Consider the following 26,802-nt stretch of genomic DNA (forward strand, 5'->3'; position numbering starts at 1 on the left):
AAGGGTGGATTTCTGTGATGGTTGCTCCTGAAGGATGGCTGGCAGACACTCCACCTGGCAGCATTTCATACGCATTTCTGCCTGGCCAAGATCTCATTTATAAATCTAAGGTATTTGAACTTTTTCTGTGCTACTCCTGTGTGGAGTTCTTCCTGTGTTGGTTTCTATGTTTATTTTCTCAAAGGAGAAAAAAATTTGCAGACTCCCCAAATATTCTAAGAAGAAAAGCTGGCTCTTTATTTAAGCTAGCTCTCAATATGCAGAAAGTTGCCTCCAAAAGAAAATGCTAATGTTTGGCTTTGGGCTTTCCTGGGAACACAAATACTCTCCTGTTTATTTTTTGTCTTTGGAGATTTTGTAGGTGTTTTTATTTCTTCCTTGTTCTTTGAAGCCTTTTTTACTACTTATCTAGCATCTCGCGTAACTTTGATATTTATCTTTGCAATAGAGTGATTTACATGAAGATATGCAGGGGTTTGAGAATGTTTTCTTAACCAGTAGACAGAATAGGAAGTTAAAAATCGTCTGTTTTCCATTTGGTATCTATTTTGCAGTGCATGTTGAAAGAGACATATGCTGATGCATGTGTGATGAGGCTAATTCTGTCTTTGCCTTAGTGGAGTCATTGACACTGAGCTTCCATTCTGATGAGTTAAATGAGGAATTATGAATTTAGGTTCACAGTAGGCTCTCTGGAGATTGCTTGGTTTTCTGCTTGCTCAAAGCGCTGTGAAACTCACCCAGTCCCAGGTCCACGCTTACTGCTGTGCTCTGTTTCTTGAGGGTCATCCAAGGGAAGCTAGAAGTCATTGAAGGCTTCAGGAAGCTGCAGCGCTGCTTCGGGTACAGCCTTGCTGTGAAATTAAAATCAATTTTACCTGGTGAAGTGGCAAAACCACATGTAGGTCAGACTGTCCCAGTCTACCAGAGTTTTGTTTGCTGAGGCTTCTGGATGGCGCTCCCAGCACCTTTGAGCATCAGAGGCACATGGAAATGGAGTAGCTGTAAAGGTGAATTTGTGAGTGGGTAAGTTTGTCCTTGACAACAGAGCCATTTGCAGGTTGTCTAAGTCAGTGATATTGCAGAGTGTGGGCCTTGGCCAACCACACAATCATTTTGACTATCCACATCTGAGCCTCCGTGAATGGCATTGAAGGATTTCTTTTTAATGGGCATGTTAAACATGGGACAAATTTAATTTTAATATTGTCATTTAAAGTAATTTCGGATACAAACGATTTACTGGCAAATGAGACATTAGGTCTACCATAATTTGGGGCTCATCCAAGTTTCTGCTCCTCTAAATACAACTGATCCAAGTGATGGTTCAGCTGTGCACAGTGCTCATCAGTACTTTAATGTAGATGAGTCGTTCTAGCTGTGGTGATGAATGCAATAGATAACCCCCCTATGCATTAATAACAAAAATGTACCTGCCATCACCTCCTTAAAAAAACCTGAAACCTCAGTATGGTTGGCTGTTACTATCATCCACTGCAAGTGGAAACTGTTTTAAACACACAAATACCTCAGATTTCCCCATGGGTATTTTTAGTGCAGGATATAGTGTTACTATTGAATATCTGAAAATATAACAAAAAAATTATACATAAGATTATTGAAAAATTGGCAAAACAACCAAAGTTGGTGTCAAAGAAAAGAAACTAAAGCTTAGAATAAAACTTTCTATAATGAGGCATACCATATTTTATACAGCAGTCACACTGTATAAAATATTCTGGCAAAATTTCCCAATTCAGGCAGAATTTCACTGTGCACTGGTATGTTCACAAAGATACTCGTCCCAGCTTTACTAAAGTAAGGACAGTAAAATTCTTATAGAACCTAAATGTGTTGTGCATGTACAGTAGAAATGTCTGTAGTGAGATTTCATTGCATTTAGGTTCACGATGACCTGTCTTTGTCTTTTTACTTTGATTTTCCCCCTGACTTGTAGTTACTGAAGTCCCCAAAGATTACAGGGGCAGAATGCCTGAAAGTGCTCTTTAATGCTTGACAGCAAGTCTCTGACAGTGTTATACACACATTTTAAGCATGCAAACAATTGAAGGATAGTGCAGTATGCAGTATAGAGGGCTTACTGAAGAGGTACATGGGGATTTTTCAGCTTATGATGGACAGTCTTTGATATAACACTTTCAAAAATTGGATTAGGGTGTATATCATTTAAAACTCTTCCAGTTGTGCTGTAAATTTAATGGCAAGGTTTTGTTGAAATAAGCTCTTGTGGTCTGTAAGGAAGAAAATCAATCAGTGTGCACCTTATCATTTTTCTGTATCCTTGGAAGGGATGCAGTTAAATTCGGTCTGAAAGGTCACAGTGTGGGGTATACATTAACCTCGCACTAACCCTGTATATGATGCTGCCACTGAGAACGAGTTAATAAAGGTATCAGTTGGAGCTGTACGTTTGTTCTCTTTTTTACAAATCTATCTGTGTTCACACACACTTCTAATTACATCTTCGTGCATAATATTAGCAGATATCTAGGGTATTCGCAGTGCTGCTAATTAGGTTTTGCGCTAGTGTACAGTGGAATATACAACAAAGTTCCACAGTTGGTGGCTGAAAACACTTAAATTCGTTTGCTGAAGTTGATGTTAATGCAGGGATATGTCAATGAGACAAAGCTTTGTTTCATTTCCAGACTTGATGATATTTAAAACAGCAGCTGCAAAAAGTGCATTTAATTCCAAAATGCAGTAGAGTTTCTGAATGCCATTTGCATTATGCACATTTGCTCCAGATGGAAGAAATTAAATTTCTTATTGAGAATTGGACAAGTACTTTGGTGGTGAAGAGACTCTTGACCTTTTTAACCTTTTAAGTTATGGGAAGGTACTTGATTTTAGGTTTGATTTGGGAGTCCTCTTTAAAGAGGAACCACATGTTTCCCATAACAGCTATTAAAAAAGTCCAGTACAGACAGACATTAAAAATGTCAGTGCAGTTTGAGGGACAAGTTAGAGAAACATATGCAGCACGTCTTTTCCAAAGACTAACAGTGAGAGGTCATAAAATTTTACTTCTAAAACATTTCTGCTCCTCCCTGGAAAGACATTTATTGTTATATGAGATTTCAGAATTTCTAATGAATGTATTGAACAATGGGGCATGAGAATGAGAAAGACAAGATTCATACATCAAATTATGAGATTGATCCGGGGGGGGTGGATTTGGGCAAATAGCAGCATGTTAGGATGATCTCTAGAGTCTGTAATACTTTAGAGCAAATTTTGAACAAGATAATGAAGTCAAGGAAGCAAACAGAAAATGGGAGGAAATAAAAAATTGATAATAAATATTTTGTGCCAAGGGTAGCTGTTTCAGCTTCAGTTCTGTTGCTGAACAAAAGCAATAGATGTAATCCATCTCAATTTTGATAAAGAACTTCAATATGGTACCCACTTGGAGATTTATCAGTATGGTAAGAAAAGAAGGCGATTTATAGAATGAATTTTAAATAGGTAGAGAATTTAATAAAGAGGAGATGGCAACATTAGTCTTGAAACGGGAATGTTGGGCCAAAGGGAGACAGCTAATTAAGTTCCTCAAAGGGGATGAAACATGTTTAATATCTTCCTATCACTGTCACAAATAAGTAGTAGTACGCTTATGAATCTACAGATGACTCAAAGGTAAGAGTCACTGACATTTCAGAAGAGGATCATAGGATCATGCAAGGATAAGGTTTTCTTCCAGGTTGGTGTAATAGAGACAGCATGAAATGTAATTTTGCCAAGTGCAAGGCTGTGCTTTCAGGGAATAAGCATCTGAATTCACTCTTTGAGCTGGGAACTCATCAGCTGATGAGTTCCTGAAAAACAGGAAAAAATAGGAAAAAAAAGGAAAAAAAGGAAAAAATAGGAAAAAACAGGAAAAAATAAATATGGCTAATGAGGTCATCTAGGACCATGATCTTAGATCTATGGCCTATTGTAGATCTAGGTTCCTAGGGCCTATCCTATCTAGGATTAAGCTACCAGTATGATGCTACTGTAATAAGATAAATGCATGCTGAGAGGATAGAGGGTGAGGTATTTCTAGCAGGGAAGGAAAGTGTTAACATCATATTTTGAAAAGTTGACAGTGCACAGTGAGAATAGTGTGTACTATTCACATTAAAGAAAGATGAGTTCAGCCCAGAGCAGGCTCACAGTAGGGCTATCAGGATAACCAAGGGGACGATGGATCATGTGTTGTACCAGAAGGTACTGTAAAAACCTTGGCTTGTTCAGGTAATAAAGCAGAGGCTGATATACCACGGTCTTCGGGAGGGTAAATATACAGGAAGAGAGTAAACATCAGCGAGTGAAAGGAGCTAAATTTTAGGTTAAATGATAGAGTAGGCATCAAGAAAGTAAACAGACCATGGATGAAGTGAGGCCAGGCAATAGAAAACAGTCCCTCGTTATCTCTGAGGTTTGTGAACAGTCTTTTCCTGAGTGTAGCAGAGATAAAAAATAAAGAGCAGCTTGAGGATGGAGTTTCTTCAGTTGATGGGAGGGACCCGGGAGTTTTCTTGCAGTCCTGTGCTCCTGTATATGTTTAAGGTGTTTCTCTTGAGGAATGGGATGTGCACATGACTCTCTGTGTGTGGATGTTTTAATTAACTTGCTATCTGCTTCCATGTGTTTGAAGCATTCCCCTGTGGTGTATGTGTCTGTGCGCTGCGGGCAGCGTGAACGAAGATGTGTTCTCGTGCACACAGCTGCAGCACAGCAGAAAAAGGGAACACTTAAGAGACAGCAAACTCTGCATCTCCTGGAGGGACAGTTGTCAGTCACATCCACTCATCTCGGGCCCTTTGCTGTTGTGGGAATGTGCTGAGTTTCTGCTCGTCTTTGGATGATCAGTGATCACTGCTGATGAGCACAACCTAAATATTGCCCTGCCTGCAGAGAAATAGAAAATCTCTCTTTCTACAGCACTTTGGTTTCCCTCTTGGAAGACTACTTGTGCTGTGAAGGAAACTTAAGCAGTTTGACAGAATCTTAGAAGAGTTGAGATGGAAACAGGCCTCTGGAGGTCATCTGGTCCAATCCCTTGCTTAGGCAGAGCCACCTAGAGCCAGTTGCCCAGGTTTTTGAATATCTCCAAGAATGGAGACTCCACTACCTGTGGAGGTTTTTCAGTGGAAGTAGGTTGACATCATACAGACAGGCATTAGATGGGAAGATTCCTGACAGTTGCAAGAAGATTTGGAGTTGGAGTGAGGTTTAGGTAGCTAAGGCTCAGGAGATGAGAGAGAGACGAATCCTGATTGTGTGGTAAGTGCCACATCCTGCATTCACATAGTTCCCAAAGGCAGGCTGGAGCTATTAAATTAGTTCATTGGTCAGGTTGACTTTCCACGCCAGGTACATTATGGGTGACTACCAGCTGTGCTGTGCCGCGTTCCAGCAGCATGTGCTGCCAAAAACAGACATATAGGTACCCTTAGATGCTGTAGTTGTGCCATTTATGCTCTGAGCAAAGCATGGCTTCTCTGATACTTATATACTGCCTTGGGAGAAGAACTTGGACATGTGAAGAAGGGCGATTCGTCATGAGAGAAGGATGTAGCAGGTGGTTTTCTGGGCTTGCAGGGTCAACCTGCATCCATACAGGCAGGCCTAGGGAACGGCAGCTCTACACCGTTGCCATGCTTGCGATGCTTGGGCCAGAGCAGGTGCCGCTTCTTCTCAACTCTTGTCACTGCTCGTATTCACTCCTTGCATTGGTCCTCTGAGGTTCGAAGGGCTCTGTGGGTTTTGCAAGAAAGCACGTGTCATGATTTCTGTTCTCCCTAGTCTTGAAAAAGCAGAACTTAAGATTTCATAGGAAATCCAGCCATTTGTTTCATTAATTCATATGCTAATGCTCGTCTTTCTTTAACTGCCATACAAGGAAAGAGTGGAGATGACAGTTTATTCCACTTAGGGTACGTTACACAGTGGTTATCAGTAGTGGGCTATATCCTGAAACATCTGCATCATTTCTTTTTCTTAAGATTATTCTCACCTAGTTTCCATGCTTACATTGTTTACCCTTAATGTGAATTATTATTTCTTCCAAAGATGTTAAACACATTAATCAAGTTTTCATAGCTGAAGCAGGTTTAATATGCATTTTTAGGAAAGTATTGGACAGATTTCACTGTTGTTGTTCCAAGAATTTTACTTGCTGATTTACTCTGCTTTGAGAGTGAGATTGTCTTTTGTGTCAGACGGGCAGCATGGCAAGCCAACAAACGTGAGAATCGAGAGTGACTTGATGCTGCAAACAAGAATGTGTGATTTTCTTTCCTTCATCTAGTTCTGTTTCATACCAACAGAAATGGCACATCTCCCACCTTTGTGTGAGTACAACTTCTGCATTCTGCAGTGAATCCACAATAGTTTGATCAGGGCTTTCCCCAAGGGGACAGAGGAAGCTGTGGCACTGTCCACCAGACCCACCATTTCTCTAAGAGAAAGCCATTTCACAGTCTAAATGAGCAAAAGGGTGTAATTGTGTTTTTCATGGCATAAAGATCTATGAACATGCTCAGGAAACATGCACTTCCCTGTATAATTTCCTGATTGATGATGCCTTAAAATTGTAAAGCAGTTGTGTTGATTCTTATACAGCAGTATGGTGAGGGATCAAGAATACTACTTAACCAGTATGGAAATTAAACTTGGACTCTGAGGTTCATAGGTTTATTCACTTAGTATCTCTTGAATTTAGAACAGGTGATAATCACTGCCAGCCTTATCATTCACTGTTCTTGAGGAAAGCAGAAAGCAATACAAACTAGCTTGTTCAGACGTGAGAGATGATTTGACCATCTCATGAGTTTGACCATCTCATGAGTTTATGAGTTTTCATAAACTCATTACACAAAATGAAGAAAATTAGCCCAGAAGTTCACATCCTAATTATTGCTGCAGTTCAGATGTAGTGTGGGAACTATTCTGTTTCAGGGAATAAGGGAATACTAGCTCTTTCAGTCAGAAGCCTTATTATTTTTGTATTATTACTGTCAGCATCATGATTCTGCCAAATGAAAATTTGTACCCAGACATTACATGGTCTTCTGCTTTTGACAGCCCATTTTTTCTGTCTGTTGATGAGTGCAAGTTCTTTCACCATGATTTGGAACTTCTTAATGGTGTCAACAAAGAAATGTCCATTCCCACACTGTTAAATGAGAAATTTGGGGCTGTTCTTACCCTTGGGGTGGGGGAGGATCTAAGAAGATTGTATTACAGAAGATTGATTTCTGCTCTTCATGTAAAAGGGAAATCTGTTTCTAATCTGGTTTGAGATAAGAATTCATAGTGACCATCTGCGTGAAATTTTACCCACAGTAATTTAAAAGGAAAAAAAAAATCTGGCTCAAAATCTCAGCGCCTTTTTGTTTTGTTTTGGGGTTGGTGTTTTTTTTTTTTTTTTCATCTCTGAATAAAGTTTCCTAGTCTGGCATCTCAGGGAAGAGCATCTGCTTGAAAGATGTCTTTGGAGATTCTGAGTTACTACTCTTTACCTTTTGAAACAATGCTGCCTTGTGCAGCCAGTAAGAAGTCTCCAGCTGTTGTGGGCAAGCTCTATAGTATATAGACATTATCTAGTCTCATCTGGCTTCGTTAGAGATATAAACACACTTCACTCCTTAATACGAATGTCTTTGTTCATCTTTTCTCTAAAAAAATAAGTTTGACAATGTGATTTGCTTTCATTAGTCACAGTTTTGACAGATGTACTAAAAATTATCACGCCTCACATTTCAGCCTATGAAAAAGAAAATTACAAGAGTCAGAGGACTGATAATACTCAGAAAGTCCAATCGGTGCTTAAATTTTTCATTGTCTTTGACAACCTGTTTAGAAATTCTGTGTTTGTAAATTCCAGCCTGAATTTTCAGTAGATTTCAATTAATATATTTATTGGGATTTGCAAATACTTCATACTTAGGTTGCATTCTATTCCCACAGGAACTTTACGCCCCTGGACATTCAAATAATTATTCTTTGTTCACATGAATACTTACACAAATAGTTAACATTCACATTACATTATTTAATGTACTTACATTAATGTAATATATTGACATTAATCTCAATAAAAATGTAAAACGTTAATTGCATGTGCTTGAACTGTATTAGGTTAAGGATGCTACTGGGTATCAGAGGAGAGCAGTGTTCCCAAAACTCCTTGACCTGCTTCACTGCAGGAAAGCCATTAAAAGCCAAATGAGGAGATGAAAGTATCTTTCACAGCTGTGACAGAACAACATATGTTACTACTTTCTGTGAAAGTGAACAGAGACAATTTAAACTCTGCATTTGGCGGATTAGTCTTATGGTGTCTTTTCTTTGACAATAAAGATGCCCTTAGCAAAACCTATCCAGAAAGGACAGAGTGGGTATTCCTGCAGAGGCTGCCTAGTAGATTGGGATGCTTCTGGCATACAGATATTTGTAACAGATGTTTCCAATCAACTGTAATAATTCTGAAAAATAAATGAACTTTCTTCAGGATCTCCTCAATGAATATTGATGTGCCAGCCGTCTCCTCAGCCTTGCAGTCTTGACGCTCAGGGTAGAAAGGACAAAGAATTGAAAAGCGACGATTTGGCTCAAAAGCTGAAGATGCAGGTCCTTGTATGGGGGGAGAAGAGGATAGAACTTTTGTCTCAGTTTCTCTGTCTTTCCTGGCTTTTCTCCTCCAGCAAGTCCTCCCTCATGGTCAGCCCCAAGCACCTGCCGAGGAAGGCAGCCAGGCTGCCAAGACAGTGCCTGGGGACAGGGCAATGCCACCGCCTGTCTGCGATGCACTGTGCTAGAGTGTCGTGTCCAGGAGAGACATTCATTTCTGCAGGCCAGTGTCGACAGTTGTGTTAAGCCCTAAGGTGAGTGTAGTGTCAAAATTAAAGGATGTTTTTCTTGGGTGCTGATGCTCCTGAAGAGCATTCTGTCTGCGGAGACTCACGAGCTCCTCGGGGCTCCAGCAGCTCAGAAACGTTTCAGTGACATATGGAGAGTTGAACTTGGTGTGGCTGTGCTATGGGACACCAGAGTGAGTGTGGAGGTTTCTGGTATGGATCTCTTCAAGGCCCCAGGACTCTTCTTGTCTGCTGTCCACCAGCAGATGGGAAGCTGTAGTATTTAAAAAAAAAAAAAAAAAAAAAAAAGGAAAAAAAGGCAGAGAGTCTTTCTGAACTTGCACACAATTATATGTGGTTTCATTTTAGCTTAGTTACATTTCTTATCAAGTCTGTATTGCTTTATTTTCTTCCTTATAGGTGTATTTCTTTTCATACCTGTAGCTAAGTCTAAGTAGTTTTGATTTGAACTTGATAATTTAAATATTTTTTCCTCTTTGTATGTTTTTGTAGTGCACCACTACTTTTGTCAGTTCTAATCATTACTCTTTTCATAGCTTTGTTGGAAGACACATCTTTGCTCTGGTTTCACCTAGTTCTTCCTATACTCTTAAACTTTTACAATCTAAATTTTTCAGCTCATATGGTAGATTCCACTGTTTGGCAGTGATTGCAAGCATCACTAGTGTCATTTATTTGCTTTTAATTTTGCTCCTTTAAAAAAATTAAAGCCATGAATGAGATTATTTGCTTAGGCATGCTCTGTTTTAAGATTCCGAGACAGGCTTCATGAAAAAACATGAAAGCTTTGGCCTTGTGGAGTTCCTGAGAATTTACCAGGCAGAAACTGAATCTCACTGGAGAAAGGAAGCTGGTGTAAGGTTTTCTTGAGGTTTCTGAAGGTTTTTTCAGTGGAAAGATATTAAATCTTGTTTCAGGGCACTTTTCCTAAACTGTGTTCAGAAGGCTACCAGACAGAAGGCTTCAGGCTGGTGAATCTCAGGTGGCCATCCAGTCTAGCCACCAAGCTCATTGATCTCACTGCTTCTTGTTTTAGCACAGATCTAACCTGCTTGTCCCGAGTTGCCTCTATCTTTCCAGAGGCTTAAAGATCCATCTTTTGCCTTTCTAGCTGCCAGACCCTATCGCAGTGCTTCAGGGAGTGCTCCACACTGATGATACAGAAATGATGGGCTGGCCCAATGGCCGGAATCAGGTATTCTCAAGCAACAGGGAGAGTGCTGTGTCCTTATATATTTTCCCCATTCAAGTCTCCAGAGAATCCTCATCTGTAGTGTTTGCAAGGTGTCCTGCTTGCGATGCTGCAGAGTCAAGGTCCCAATTTGGAGCTGGAGCCAACCTACCCATGGGGAACAAAACTTCCTGGCTGGTGTTGCTGCCCTGATGGTATGGCTCTTAGATATAAAAGCCACCAGGAATTAATCTTCCCTTTCATTCCCATTTATCGCTCTGTCCTTTTGTACGACAAGGGTATTAGTGCATTTGCAATGCAGACCCATTGTGCGGGATCTTGCCTGCTGCTGTCCTTTGACACGAGCCTCCATGCTGCTTCTAGAAACTCAGCTTCACAAGCTGTAAAGGGCCCATGTAATGTTTCTTTAGAGAAAGCCCAACTGACTGTATATAATCTTAAGTCACTTCATTTTCTGGTACTTTACTTCACATTATCCACTTTCAGTAGAGAATTACGTGTTAAGAGACAAAAAGTTTAACGCTACCAAATAGTTCCTTGCAAGACTTTAAGGGAATTGTTTGCAAAGCAAACTTACTTGCTAGTTTTCACTATTTGGGAGTGTCTCTAACTTAACTGCAGTCAGGAAAACACAGAAGATAAGGTCTCTGCAGTGATAGGAATCCTGTATGTTGCACATGTGCAGCTCTGTTTTGCTTTCACAGGTACATCTACCATTTGGACACTATTAATAAGAACATAAAATTATATGGAAGAGTAGGGCTTTTGCTTTTATGTTTTTTACATTAAGGCAGAGTTGAGGATAGCAAGATGATGCTGAGTAAAAATAATCACATCTGTGACTCTTTTAGGGCTAGCACCAAAATAACAATGAGATGTGACTAAGGGGTCTAGAACAAACGGAATTGATAAAGCTGAAAACACAAATGTGAAGGAGAAACACTTCCTATGAACTCCATCTGCATTGAAAAAGATTGTGTCAAGAGCAGGGTTTGAATTTTTTTGGCTGCACACTTGCATGGCACAGAATGTAGTTAAAACAATTCCCGTAAAAGCTTCTTCCTAAGCAGGCGGATGTCTGGAGGAATAAATGACTGACATGGCACTGCAGGCTCATGGCAGGCAAAGTGGTGGTGCTCCTGCATGCTGGATCAGGTTCTGGACTTTTCCACTTGCACAAAGCCAAGTGTTTCTAATGATTTCAGCAGAGCAGTATTGAACAAAGATTTATATAGGCAAAAAATAGGTTTTAAAGGGGCAAACATAATGGGAATGCAATCTTTCAGATTATTTGCAGTGGTTATCCCGTTCTGTTTTAACCACTTCCTGGCCAGAGTGCAGTGAGAACAAATCCACAGTCATCTGAAATTATTTTCTAGGCGTTTTGAGAGATGCTCTTGCAGGACAGATGAAGCATTAATGTAGTGCTACTTTGGCATGCCTGGGGGATTTATGTTGTGTTGATTCAGTGATGAATCAAGTAGGCAATATCCAGTGCTGTGAGTGGTACTGCTAATGCTGAAAGGGCTGGAGTAGCCAGAGGGGGAAAGACGGGAATGCGGCTGCAGCAAAGCGGTAGCTGAAAAATGGGAGCACAGACCAGAAGTGGGAGATGGTAGGTCACAGGTAATGGCAGACCTTAACTGGTCTTGTCTTTGCATCTGTTAACAGAGGGTTTGCACATGCAGTTGTACTGGGCGGTAAATACTTTGTCTGGAGACATGACTTCAGTTGCTTACCCTTTTGTACCGTCCTCCACATTAAATATTGTTATAGAAAATCTAAGTAGCACTGTGAGTGTTTTACTTTTTGAAAAAGGAGCCATTGGCAGTTGTTACTGTGTCAGTAAGAACCAATATACAGGCCAAAGCATTTGTCACCTGCTGTGCTTACTGACAAGATTAAATTAATGTGAAGAAAGGCCTCCTGTTTAAATAAGCACATATCTAAATGACTGCCTGACTTATTCATGGTTTTTTGCATGAAGCTTTTCTTGGTCGTAAGCTCATAAAACACAAGCAAGTAAGTTTTGCTTTGTCAGGGTTTGGAATTAACAGAAAGACTGAACTTAAGAAAATAAAACCAACCAACCAACCAACCAAAGCTGCTTCATAGAGGCAAGGAGATTTCTCTGTGTCTGCAAGACCTGAAATTTTTGGAAGCATATATGCCAGCCAAGTTATATCTCTGTGCTAATAGGATCTCTTGGAGAAGATCTGTGTATGGCTGGTATTTCACATTCTTAATGTCTGTGGTTTGATTTTGAAGGGGCTGCACATGTGAGATAACCCACCCTTCTTTGAGTTTATTTTCTCTATTAGAAAAGTAAAAAAATCAAGAGACCTGCATTAGTTGGCCTGATTATTGGGCTTACTTGCTTTATTGGATAATTGACTGTGATGCTTCTAGTGGCAGGGAATAGGAGTTGGTTTTCCAGGGCATGCTTTCCAAGGTGATGTTCCTAGGAGACTTATCTGAGCAAAGATTCAGGCTTTGACTCACTGAGGCTTCTGGGGTCTAATGTAGAGAGGATGCTAACAGCCACACCAAAAATCTGATTTTAAAAATGATGGGAAACAAGAACTAGTATTTTGTCTTTGGGGAGTGTACAGTTACCATTTATTGAACATTATTCCTGGAACACTTCAGAGAAGGTGAGGTTTTCCTAAACATACTTCATGATTAATCTGTTTTCTTGCAGTGTGTAAGGCACGCTCTCCTGTAACAGTGCTTTGCTGCCTGATTCCCACAGCAGCAGCAAGTGATCTTGTCTGAAGTCAAGATGCTCTCCATCATCGTGGGACTGTTGCTGGTGTCTCAGCAGCAGCAGTAAGGGTCCCCTTTGGGGAGTTCACAGCTGGCTGCAGCTGCTCTGATGCCTTCCTCGCAGAGGGAGGAAAGTGCATGAAAAAGGAGAAAAAAACAAGGAAATTTATTAACAACTGTTAGGAAGGAAACAAGCTATGGTAGATTAATTTTAGGACAACAAAAACTATTTCCACAAAGCCACCTTCTGTGTTGCAATGACTGATGGCTGTGAAACAGGGTGACACCTCTTCCTGGGGCTGTGCTGGATGGCAGGGCAATGGAGATGGGGAGCCCCAGGCTTGTTTCCCGCTCTGACAAATGCTTCCTGGCTGTGGCAGAGGTGCTGGCAGGAGTACTTCCCCCAGCCACTGCTTTCTCTGTAGTCAAGGGAAGGCAGCTCTGTGAAAGCCAGGCTGTCAGTATGGAGGGAGGGAATGCTTTGGGTGGGGAGAAGCACGAGGGCTTCTTCACTTGTGCATCTCCCCTCAGGCTTAACAGAAAATGTTTTTCTCACATCCCTGTCTGCCCATCTGGCTGCTTTGGTGTGGGAGAAAACACATGCTGAAGCCTATACAATTCCCATGGATTTAATGCAAATACTGAAGAAGAATTTCAGGATTTGGTTAAGTGTGGGGTTTTTTTTTCTAAAAGCAATCTTATGTGATCCTCTGCGGTGTGCTGTTACATCTTCTGGCAAAGCTTCCTTGATGAACAGATACCATCTCTGATCTCTGGTTTAGGGTTTTATTCTAGCATCTGTCCCAGTTCCATAAGTTGGCATAGGCAATACCGTTTAGTATCTTGTCTAGTGTGTTTTGTCCAGCACAGAGTCGGGAGGTGGTGAATAGGCTTCTCCTAACTCACTGGCTATCTCAGCAACTTACGTAAAAATGACAGAGGTCACATTCAAAGATTAAAAAAAAAATAAAAATCTTTGTTGTCCACAAGTTATTGCAGGAATCCTTAAGCATCATGTTCTCGTCCCACTGACAGAGTGATTTAAATTTATTTTCCAAAGACAAGAGGCATAGAAATGCCTGGGAAGTCCTCCTTGTCCAGGCACTGGTCAGAGCAGGGGTGCTCCGTGCCCTCTGTCCATCAGTCCACTCCATCTGCCACCTCCCATACATGGGAGGAAGGTCGTTGCTGATGGCACACAAACAGCAGGTATCTGCAAAACACATCCACTGGAATGAAGGCATCATGGTAGATGACGACCTGATGATGGTGGTCTACCTCAGCAGCTTCTATTTGGCATTGCCTGCTTTATTGAGCCATGGTCCTGTAGCAGACTTAAAAATTACAGGGTAAAGTCTCCATTGCAGATACTGGCTTTCCCGTATCAAAGGCTGATGAAGTAGAAGCATGCCAAAGGTTGAGCCTCTGTTCGCTGGCTCTCGTTGATTCCTGATGCTCAAGAGGTTTTGGGGTTTTGTTTTGGTTTTTAATAGCTAATAACAACATCATGAAAACTAAACCAAGCACCTTCTGTTCCTGGCATGCTGTACGATTGGGGCAAAAACTTTATGGACAGATGCTTTCAGAGGTTTTAGAGAGGTCCTCATGTTGTCAGACACTCTGGCTTACTGGGCCACTTCACTCTCAGAATGTTTGTTGAAAATATACTTGAAAGTCAGGGCAGGGTCCGGTTTCTCAGTACCCTTATGCAAGCCTGGCTTTATCAGGTACTTGAGAGATTGGCTAGTTTAAGATTCCTTTTTAATTACTCTCTGAATTCTTTCAGTCTAGCCTTGTGAACCAAGTTTGGGTGAGGCTTTTAGATATGTGCCAATACATGCACGGTGAGTATGTCCAAGCAAGAACAAAGTATCAAAGGATAATATAGTATCAGATATAAAACCAGATCTGATCTCTCACAAATAGTGTGGAGTCCAGGTAAAAAACATAAAATCCCAAGACAGCAGTAGCAGAAAGGAGCTGTAAATGCTTTCTCTTACTGATCATCTACTTCAGGAGCAATATGAATTAGAGGTGCCAGCAGCTTATTTAGGTTATTTTGTTTGGGTTTTGTTTTTTCTTTTGACGTAGGTCAAACTCTGGGCATTATTGCTAGATTTCAGTCTAGTGCCAAGTGAAGCAGGTGCATGGGCAGCCAGGTCTCTTCTGTGTCCTGTAAGTACTTAGGAGGACAGCACAAACAGCCTGGGTTGCATTAAGAAATGTTTGACCAACTTTATATTTATGTTTTGAGGGGGATTAAAGTTGTTGTTCTTGTTAAACCAGTTTTCACTGTGAAAGATATAGCGATAATCAGAGATGAGGAACTGTTGCGATAATCAGAGAGACCAGGACAGTCTACATCCCATCCTCTTTTTCCTGAAATTAGTCTTCCAGTATTAAACATTATCTCAATTCACTGTGGTTAAACAAAAGTTTCTAAGAGTGGTTTCTTTTTCTTTTATTATATATTCCTTTTTATATGAATAAATAAATGCTACAGACATCTTTAGCACTGATTTGATACTTAAATGTGCTTCCAACAGTTTTTACAGAGAAGTAGCTCTGGTAGTTTGTGCAAATGCTTATACAGAGAAAATTACATCTTAATAATGACTTTCCATATAATGCAATTTTCTGAATAGAGTTTTATCTGGTATGCTTTTGCTGAGTACGATGCCACAACTCCTGGCAGCAAAACTACGATAATTCAGACAGGTCTAACAGGATCAGGATGCAGAAATGCAAGTCAGCTGTAGGAGGCAGGATGTGGAGCAGTCATGGCTGGTGATGAGGTAGTGACACAGGTGTCCTTCTTCTCAGATGCTCTATTGCAGCTTGTCAACAAATGACAGGAGAATGTCATTCTTTGTCTCTTGTATTTGTAATCTCAAAAAGAAATCCTTGAATCACAAGTAGATCTATATTTTCTGGTGGCTGTTTTACCAACTAGCATCATGTCACTTCCATTTCCAGAGCCTCTGCCCACTAGTACCCTAATTATTTTGAGCACACTTTAATCAGATTTGACATTTTTAAAAAAATATGTATATTCCCTCATGCATTACATTTTAGCAATCTGATTTAGATAATCAGATCTTGTCCATATATCCAAATAATTCAGGAGTTTCTCCTGGTTAGCTGTGACAATATAAGATAATGGATTTGCATGACTTTTTAAGCAAATCTGAAAAACATTTGAATGTTGTGAGTCAGAAAGCTCTAACCTGATATTTAATTAAGGAATGGAAAATAGGAAAAGTGGGAGGATGCAGGAGAGAATTCAACAAAAAATAAGATCCCTGGTCACTTAAGACTTTGCTCTTGTTAAATTGTCTAAAAAGCTCTTGTCATAGTTGGGCCTTATAAATGGAACAAATTTGAAAATTAGGAAGGGTGGAAAATGAAAACTTAGTAACGCGATTTCTTTCTTCATTTTTAATAAAAATGAGCAAGCTGAGATTGAAGGAAGTACGTTTGTAGCCATCCCTGTCCTAATGAGTAGCATTAGGAATCCATATGTAAGTATTTAGTCTTGACTGTAGCAGATTGAATACATTTGGTCTTGTCTGGGCAAAGCAAGCCCAAATCTATCAAGTGTTTGAGTGAAAAAATAGTTGGAAATTCTGGTTACTGCGAATGGAAGCTGAAGAGCCATACTCAAATGCTTGATAAATACTGGCAGCAGATGAGATGAAAGTTTCAGTTCCATTATCGGTGCTAATCAGACAGGTGGAAAGAGGAGAAATAAATTTGTTTTTAAGAACAGGTGTTCTTAAAAAATGCTTTACTGAATGTAGAGTAGTTCATAATTACTGTAGTGCTACAAACCAACTTCCATAAGAAAAGAAATTTAAAAAAATTATTTGCATTATTGTAACACATTAATATTGAACTTAGATTGTATTGGTACGCTTTAAATCTGTGTAGATGTGATGCTTAGGGACATGGGTTAGTGGTATACATGGCAGTGTTGGGTTAATGGTTGGGACTCAATGATCTTAAAGGACTTTTCCAACCTAGATGATGCTGATTCTATGACTTGACTGCTTTAAGGGGCTTTAGACACATGCAGAATTTGACAAACTAAAATCCACAAGGCCATAAGTCTTATTTAACTTGTATAGATGATATATTCACGTGGGTTAGTCAAGAACTTTTAGCAGAGAACATACCATGTCCGAGTGAAATACATCAGGAAGACAGCTCAAAATGAAACTCCTCTCAGCAATGGAGGCAGTCCATCATGTGTATGTCTTCAGCAGACACATACAGGAGATATGCAGGTACTTGCCAGGACTTATGAACTCCCAGCCAGAGCAAAAGGTGATGCTCAATTACATGTAATTATCTGTTTAATCTCTGGATCTCCTGTAGATAGAGAGAACCTGGTACAGTCCAGCACTGTGCTCAAGCAGGTAGAAGGACCTGATGAGGTACACATACTGATGCTGTGCAGTGCTACAAATAAAGCTGTCACTGGAAATAATGCTCTCAGAAGTTAATGCAGGAAGGAATAGCAGTGGCAAGGTTGACTGAAAAAAATTAAGGGAAGTCTAGAATAAGCAATGGTATCAAATTGGTTTTCGTCAACAGCTAATCCAAATTTAACTAAGATCTCTAGGGTTAAAGCTTCATTATCACCTGATGCAGGCTGAACACATCTGTCTTTGACTAGATGAAGGTTCGATGTAATGCCTATTTAGAGAAGTAATTTACAACTGTAACCCTTATCTGTATGGACAGAGATGTTCATAATTTACTTAATGATGTTTTCTTTATATTTGTAAAGATTGAATTTGATATCAAGGTATTATAGTGGCAGTGACTAAGCCTTGAAATGCTTCATTGGAGAAAGAAACTCCTGGTCTTGTGTTTTTGGAAAACTGAATGTTACATCCCACTCTCTCTTGGTTGTGGATGTAAAATGAGAGTGTGAACATGTGTGTGTTGTAAAAGCCTGTGAGCAGACCGATTGCAGAGCGATTTTTTTCAGAGTAGCAGCATACTAAGAAATGTAATAATCTTTCTGCAACTCCAGAGACACATAGTGCACCTTATTGTCCTTGACAGAGTGTGCAATGTGCTCCTTCCTCTTGCATGTTTTTACGGAAAAGATCTTCTCTGAAACTTTCATTCTGTGCTTCCTTAATTCATCCCTCCACTGAATGACAAAACTTTTTTGCTACCTAAACTGCCCTGAGCAATATCTTTGTGATTTTATATCCTTTGAGAGCTAAGGATGTGTATGAGAGAGATGAGGGACATCTCAGACAGATGGTGTACTTCCAAAGATACTGGAAGTTAATGGAATTACTGTGGGGTTACACCGGTGAAAATTAGGTCATGTTCTGTACTTTTAAAATAATTGTGAGAATAGTCTGAAAATACTAATTTTTCATGTAACACTAAAAAGTAATGGCTGGATCTTTATGTGCCATAGATGGGTTTGGGGGGAAGACAATAAGGCCTTTAAAAAATCAAATAGGATCACAAAGATCCAGAGACAGAAGGATCTCCAAGGAAAAAGTCTATGAACTATGTCATATAAACCATATATATGTAAATGATGGATCTCTATACGTGTGCTGACCAATGTAAATAGTATGAATTTGCATTCTCACATTTGAGTTTGTATACACCAAGTACAACATGAGCCCTTATGTAAAATCTAGAGGTGCAGATTGGTAGAGCCAAAGTATACCATGTATTAGACCCTTTGCATTAGACAGCCAATTGATGCTGTGTTGTGGTTCCCAAAGGAAGCACAGAGGAGGTAAAATTGTACGAGAAGGGTAATGCTGAGGACCACTGATTATTGTGGTCTAAAAACTTAGGAGAAGATAGGAAAAGGAGGAGGAAAAAACTGGCCTGTAGGACTGTTCTTAATTATACTTGACCTGTATTAGTTAAAGTAATTCTACTTGCCTCTAGCAACGAGCATTTCCTAATGTATTTTACCATTAGCTGTTGCATCCTTTACTAGTTATTGAATGGTGTGTGTAGGCTGGTCTCCATACAGTTCTCATTTAGGGCATCCTTTTGACTCTAAATAACTGCCTCAGCATTGTTTTTCTTTTTAAAGGGTAGAAATATCTGAATGTTTAGGATTACTCAAGTAATTCTGTAGAGCAAAAAGAGATCACATTTGAGATCCATCAGCTGTGATAGTGACCCAGAAGCTACTCTGAAATATGTTTCAGATATTTCCAATGTTCTGTCAAAGAGCATCTATTGTCATGGAGTCGTGGGGCTTTGCTGATTTAAAGCAATCCTGATCCTGCTTATATCCATCTGGGAAGATGTTTAAGAGAACTTGATATTATTAATAGATAAAAGGAAGAAGTTTCCTTAAAAACTGTTATTAAAGAATAAATTAGAAGAGGTTGTTGCTCATCTGTAGCCCTCCTTTTTCAGCTTGATTTTGAGTACAAGATGCAGAGTATTACTGAACTGTTACTCTCTCCTAGCACCACTGCTCAGTGCTGCTGAAAATGATGTTGGAGTTTGGCATCAGTGAAATGCTTTGGAATAAGTTATTTACAAAAAATGTTTATAAATTTCCTCTAGAAATCTTCGTCTTATTTTGGTGTCTCATGTTACAAACTCATATGGATTAATTTGAAAGTGGCATATCTGTGATTGTTCATTATTCAAGATAACCCTTGCGAGTTCCCATGAAATGTGGCTCAAAAATGTGCTCCGATTGCTGCGGCACCAGTGATGGCCCCACTAATGATCAAGCCTGATCTGGTAGGACGTGCTAAAAGGGTGAGATAGAGCCCCTGGGGGATTGCCAGGAAGTCACCAATTAATACTAATTGAATGGGAAATTATTGTAACACTGCAATGGTTCATCAGGGACCTGGAATGAGTTCATGCTGTGCTGCACCCTAGGGCTGCATGTCCCTTGGTTGTGCTTCTAGAAGAAAGCACATTGTTGCTCACTGCTCTGTTCAGTTGTTCAGTTGCAGCATTTTAAGATCTGGACTATAATTAATGTGGAGGAATGTGAACAGCTACCATCTATTGTGGAACTTGGCTTGGGAATATTAGAGTTAAATTAAAATTGCAATTGTTTTCAGCAGGGATCGTCACTGAGGAAAAATTTTCACAATGAGAACAATCAGCCATTGGAATCATCTCCCCAAGGAAGTGATGATTCCCCAACACTGGACACTTTGGCTGGATAGGATACTGAGATATCTAGTCTAGGTCATTCTTTGCCTAGAAAGATTGGACCAGATGATCCTTGAGATCTCTTCCAACCTGGTATTCTGTCATTCTATGACTCTTCTGGAGCTAGGCCAGATCGCTCCTCATTTTCTGGTAGGAAAGAAATCGAAGCTGAAGTTACGTGAAATGTGTGCATGTTGCACATGATAATCCTTTCACAATAAGAAAAATACAGATGCCTAATTTTAAAAGGTCTTTCTGCTTTGCCTCTCCGATTTCCAAGGTGAGCTTTGCAGAAAACTGAGGTTTAAGATGCTGCCAGCTTCCCCACTTCCTAGCGACAGCTGTAAATATCTGCTGAGGATGTCAGTCATTGTCTTATCCTACAGTCATTTGTTAAGATCATGGAGCATCCTTGGCAATCAAACTGATAATGCTGTGGGGAGGGAGGGGACAGCCAGCAAGCTCAGAGGCTCTCCTGAGCATGGTTTCCGAGGGGTGCAAGAGCAGCTGCTGCCTCCGTACTTCGTCCCAGGATAACTCGTCAGCAGGGAGGGGAGCTTTCCCAGCCAGTTTGGAGAGGCGGGCAGTGGCGGGTGGGGTGACTGAGGCAGGCTGCTGTGTGGTCGTGCCGTGATTTTGCCTCTCCGTCCTGCTCTCGAGAAGGCAGACAAGGCTTCAAGTCATACACTGCATTTCGTGTAACTCCTCCCCTGTTAGGGCTGCTTGCTCACACAGCCACCCACGGATCTGAAATAAAAATGTGCGAAGCGAGGCAGGGAACACTCTCACCAGTGCAGATTCCATCTCCCCTCTAGGCGCCGGGGTGCCCATCCTGTGCTGACACCGTCTTGCTCCTCCTGAACACAGGGAAGCTTTGGCTAATCACAGATCCATAAGCATTTTTCTCCCATCCATTCTCATCAGCCTGTACTCCAAAAAGAAGAAGAAGGAGGAAAAAGAAAGTCCGGGGCTGTACATGAGCGTGTCTTTGTGCCACTGTTGGCTGGGCGGGCTGACAGAGGCGGCATTGTTCGCAGGCTGTGCCCGGCTTGGCAGCCAGAGAAGGTGGGGATCTGCGCTGTGCATACGGAATCGGCGAGCAGCCGAGGACAGGGGTCCAGAAACTCCTAGAGCTGCATTAACGACAAGAGGCAGTTTCAGAGCACCACTAATAGCTTCTCCTGGTGTCTTCTGCACAATGCAGATGGGGACTGGGATGAGGAGACCTTATTAATCGAAGGTAATGTTTGTATCTTTATAGTAGCAGGGTAGTGATTGCTGCTATTCAGTTATTAATTAAAATATGGGTGATACAATGGGAAAGTTGTGAAGTCCACTGTACTCCTTAGGAGAATAAAGCTTCATGGTGGCATTGTCCTGCAGCTGAGGATTATTGAAGTTTGTCCCCTTTGTGCAGGCTTAGTTCGCATTACCAGTAATGAGGAAACCTGTGTGTGTTCCCATCAGAGGAAGAAAAGACTATTTAGTCTCGTTCTCCAGCATTCTTATTTTTTAAGGCAAAAGCTACTGTGTATGTGCAATATTAAATGGATTTTGCTAATAGAAATACATTAACATACAGCCATTAGGCAAGGTAAATACTTCTTCCTGTTACCAGAGACAGTTCCTCACCCCTGCAGGTACTTCTTGGGGTATAAGACATCCTGTGCAGTCGTAAAAATTAACATCTGTTCCACACACCTCGGCAAAAAGAAAAATCATTGTTGCATTTATTTTTCCAGCCACTTTGTAATGACTAAGATTATGCAGACTGTGATAAACAGAATTTATGCTGTTGTGCAGATATTTTTCCTGTGTTCTTACTACTCAGTGGTATTTTTTGTAGTTTTAAAAATTATTATTATTTTTCTAAAGTAAAGACATACTTTGTCTGAGCGCTTCCCTGGGTCTCTTTGCTGTTCTTAATGCTTTCTGTCCCTTGTGATTGACAGCTGTAGTTTTGAGAGTGTACACTACTATTTGGGGATGATAACGAACATGGTCTTAAAAGTGCTTGTCTTGGAGCTGTGGCTGTTGTTCATTTTGTTTGCCCAGGTTGGGATGAATGGGCTCAGCTGCGGTGGGTACCCCCAACACAGCTCTGGATCTGGAGCTCTTAATGTCACAAGTGGTGTTTGAAAGATATTGGGGAATTCTTTGTTGCTTTTTTTTTTTTTAATTTCCCCAAGGGAGGGTGAAAAAGAGAGTAGAATTTGTGCACTGAAGGACTTCACTGTTTTCTGCCAGTGCAGCACTATGTGTTGTATGTAATTCAGGAGAATGTAGCTTGTACCTCCTGTTTTCTTGATGGCACGTAGCAGCCCCAGAGGACACACGCTGCTTTTGTGCTCGTGCTCAGTTTTAATCTTTAGGGAGCAACTGTTTCAAAGAATAAACACATTGCCTTGTAGGAGAAACTCTGGAAAACATCTTGCTAGTGACAGCAGCAGCCGCTGCCTATCACACTGGACGTCCCTCTGCCAAAACCAGCAGGACTTTGCTGGCCAGCCAGCCAAAGGCTGGGAGCTGCAGGCTGTGTACCCACGGGCACGGCTGGGGCAAATAACGATTAAAAGTGTTACGTTAAAACCGTGAGGCTGCAAACTGCTTGCTCAGAATGTGGTGTTTGGATTTATCCTGGCCCTCAGCCTTGGGATTCGCAGCATCCCCTTTGCGCAGGAGTGTCCACCCAAATTATCCACACGCAGCTCCCCAGGCTGCTCTGTTATGGTGCCGTGTAGGGCACCAGGTGGGCAGGTAATGAGCCTGTTTGCTCCCTTCATGAAGGCTTTCACCATGCGCCCATCCTCACTGAGGGAGAGGGAACTGTGGGCTCCAGCATGGGGGAGCTGAGTCCCTGCTCCCCAGCCCCTTCAGCCAGGCAGCAGGGGTAGAGGGATGATGCTGGACCCTGCATCCTGGCTTTTGGGCATCAGCATTTTAACAATGCCATTCTCATCAGGAAGAGACATTCCAGACAACTACAGTAAAGAAGGACATTTTAAATTAATAATAAGGATATTTAGACCTGCCTAATATTTTTTTTTCTATCAAATGTGAGATATTTATGGTCATTAACTCCATGAGAAAAAGAAGAGATACCCCAGATTAGATTCTGTGTCTTTCAATGATTTTCTTGCACTTGTCAAGGACCAGCAAGTGTGGAAATACCAAAGCAGAGCTGTTCTGCACAAGCAAAAGAATGGGACCAGAAAATTAAAGGGGTTGCAATTCACAATTATTTTTCAGTTGATGCTTTAGTAAAGGCACTTTATTAAAGGCAGTCATACCTGGAAATAAAAGTACATGGGAATAAGTACAGTTTTTTAGGTTAAATCAAAATTGGTCATTTATTATTGTGACATACTGCTTCATACTGGTGTAGAGTGTTACTTTACTTTTACTGCTGTGTTTTAACTGGCAAACACAAAGTTTCATTTGCTGTTAGTTGAACAAAGTAGAACAACTACTTCTCCCACACATAAAATAATCTTGCTTAAAGTTCATTTTCTAAATGCTGCATGCCTCATTTATACAGTGACTTTTACAACCCGTTTCCTCCAGAGTATGACACTAAGCAGGCAGGGTCAATCTAAAATAAATAGCTTTTGCTTACACAGTGAACTTTCTTCTATTGTATATGTTTCTGTAAACAAAAAGATGCAGCAGAGTTTGTGATGGACGTAAGCACAGGCAGGGTCTTTGCAGTAACTTCTTAACCAGCACATCATCATTTTTTTCAGCACAGAAGCTTTTGCTTCCGCACTGGGAGAGCCTGTATGAAGACGTGTGTAGACGGTATTGTAAGGTAAGGAATACACCCACTGAGAGCTGGGGGTTTTAAGTTTTCCCTAATTTTGCATTGCTATGGAGTTCCTGTGTGAGAAGTTGCTTCACTCTGCATCTGGTTTCTTCATAGAAAGACTTGCATATAGTGGTCCTTTTTGTTCAGTAGTAACAAATACATGACCAAAATGAGCAAATACATGAGTTTACTGTGTACATGTTAGTATGTCTTAAATGATGATGAATTTCACTGTTGTGTGAAGTTTTATATGCATACTCTTTCTCTCCCGTGAGGCTCAGAGTCTTTGGGGAAAGGATTGTGCTGTGTGCAGAAGATCCCCGTGCAGCATCACTTGCAGTGTTTTATCCAGCTCTGTAGTGTTAAATTAACACAGGGAGTCCGGTGTGTTTTCCGATTCCCAGAAATACCATGGCTTTGTGGCCTTCTACTGCCAGCTTTATTGTTGCCTTTCCTTCTCAACTTCTTCACTTCTGTCTTCTCCAGCTGGGTAACAGCCTCCATCATCTCTGCAGCCCTTCAGACATGGTGCGCTCGAGGCTTTTACCCACAGGCAGATTGATGCTCAGCAACCGCATCATTCTTGTCTCCTTTCCCAGGACCTACATCTGTCGTGTTTTACTCTACCTCATGCACTGAATGAACAAATAAGTGGTCAATAAATGAAGAATCTGTTTGAAATACGACTGCAAAATGTATAGCTCTTCTGATTTGGGGTCTTAAAAGGCAGGCTTTCATGCAGTGCAGATTACACAGCCTGCATGCATATTACGAAGTCCAGCAGCGTTAGCATAGCATAGCTGTGCCACTTGTTTCCTTAATCTGCTTGTTTAGAGACACCCAGAATATTCATCTTAATCATCTCTTTCCGCTGCATAGTAGGTACAGGAGGAAATACCACAGAGAGCCCTGTCACTGGGAAAATGCATCATTTGAATGTGCAATGTAAATATTTTAACTAACCAAATGTAAACACTGTTTTGCCTTTAGGATGGGAAAAGACTGTCACAGTCAAAAATGAGTTGACATAGGAGTGACCCTGTATAGATGAGATACAAAATTGTGTTCACACATTTTGGTAATCAAAACAGAGCCCTTAATGAATTGCCTAGTGTGAAAGGAATTACAAACACAAGCATGCCTGACACAAGACGATCAGAAGTCGCTGCTGTATTAACGTTAGAAGGAAGGACTTTCAGGATTCATGGGGATCGAGGTCCATGGGAGGGATGATGTGAAATGAGAGAGATGAGATGATGTGAGATGGTGAGAGCTAGAGAGAGGCTGGAGACCCTGGAGGAGAAACTAAACTGTAAGTATACCCTGAATATCTATGCTCCTCTGTGCCTCTGGCTATGGCTTGTGTTCGCCATGCCAGGACAGTTAATTCAGAAGTTTCCAAGGGTTAAAAGATGGTAGAAGCAATAAAGATGCTAGATACAGCAAGCAGCACCTTATTTCACTCACAGACAGGTTTTTCAGTTGGTGGTTTCAAAGGAAAGCAGAGTTCTTGGGTAGCTCAGAGTAGTTGCTCATTAGTTCTGCCTACACTAGCTTCATAAGCTCTTGGAAACATATATTCAAGTAGTAGTTGATAGAAACCAGACATGGGGTTTAACTTTTGATGCCGAATATGTTCCTGAAAATAGCGCTATAACATAGGATCCAGAATCCTCAAGATACCACTTGACTTTACTGGGCAGTAGAGACTCTAAATGTTCTTTGGGTGTTTGTCAGTGTCCTGGGTTCAGCTGTAGCAGTCATTTTTCTCCTTCTTAATAGCTGGTGCAGTGCTGTGTTTTCAACTTTAGCCTGAGAACAATTGCTAAACAGAAGAAACATCTGGACATTATTTCATTGCCTTTATGTTCCAGCCCATGGATTGTTAAGATCAGAAGAAGAAGAAACGACACAGAGGATTCAGCTAGACTCCATGGATTGCAGGAAAGTAGTTAGGTGTTATTTCTGTAGGCAGAGGCCTATGTAAATACCCAAGCAAGTTAGCTTTCATTGCTGGAATAGCTGGGGGACTTTTAAAGCTGATTTTTGCTTGTATTACTAACAATGGGTAGTATATTAACATCTGCCTCACATTTGCTATTTCTTTGTTCTAACAGCTGGAAATTTACATTTACACATAGGCCTCAGAGCTAAAAATGTCATTCCGTAGGTTAAAAACCCATACTGATTTTTGTCATTCTCCTTGTTAGGAAAGAGAACTGGAAACACAGGGAAAAGACAAATGGAACGGGTAGCCCCCAGATGATAAATGGGTTTAGTTGGATATGGATTAATCATGTACAGTGTAGCCTAAAAGAGTGTCATTGTCTGCTGTTACTACAGCAATTTAACTGTAGCCAAGTGAGAAAATCTATTAAGAATAAAAATTATCCAAAGAAAGTAGAAGAAACCAAATACTTCAGTCAACAGTGAAGAGAAAAATATAATATTTTTTTTTTCAGTGTAGAGGAAATTAAGAGCCTTTTTTGTGTGGATGAATGAGAAGTGTTTTGCACAGATGAGAATAACTTTGATATTATCCTTGAATAAAATTTCTGTTGCTAGAAAATCAGTCATTTTATGCAGTAACTTCATGTAGCTATTCTCTCAAATACAGATAATCCAAATCTTCTTTACTGCTCAGACAGATGTTTCAATTTTCATGGGAAAGCATGAATGCATTCAAAAGTAAGAACTTCATTTTTCCCTTCGGGAGCAGGAAGCTCATATACTTTTGCTGAAGTGCTGTATTGTGTGATTTTTAACTTGCCTTTTTTTTTTCTCCTTCAAGAAAGGATCTGAAATGGTTTAGCACAGGAGAAAAGGTAGGAAGAGATTACTTTGTGGTTCTGAATTCATAGTGTTGTTTTTCTAGAAGAAAATAGCATTATTTGAAGAAGAGTTTTAGATGGCTGATGAGAGATAGGGCATTTAAGAGAAGGGAAGAGAAGTGCAGTTGAAAAATTTTT

At 40.6% G+C, this 26,802-nt stretch overlaps 1 protein-coding gene across 10 annotated transcripts in view; it reads left to right on the forward strand.

Moving 5' to 3' along the window:
- PAG1 (phosphoprotein membrane anchor with glycosphingolipid microdomains 1) overlaps positions 1–26,802 on the forward strand; it is a 113,093-nt gene that overhangs the window by 41,903 nt on the left and 44,388 nt on the right. For 3 of the 10 annotated variants that reach the window (XM_032920053.1, XM_030492228.1, XM_030492233.1), the window contains one exon: positions 23,772–23,836. The exons of 2 other annotated variants lie outside the window; for them this stretch is intronic. The gene's annotated coding sequence lies outside the window, so the exon portion shown is untranslated. Of the gene's footprint in view, positions 1–20,691; positions 21,269–23,771; positions 23,837–26,802 lie in introns of those variants that run through there. 5 more of the 10 variants (XM_030492271.1, XM_030492220.1, XM_030492262.1 and 2 more) reach the window with 3 other exon arrangements.

This window comes from Strigops habroptila, chromosome 1, assembly GCF_004027225.2.
Source record: "Strigops habroptila isolate Jane chromosome 1, bStrHab1.2.pri, whole genome shotgun sequence".
Taxonomy (NCBI): Eukaryota; Metazoa; Chordata; class Aves; order Psittaciformes; family Psittacidae; genus Strigops; species Strigops habroptila.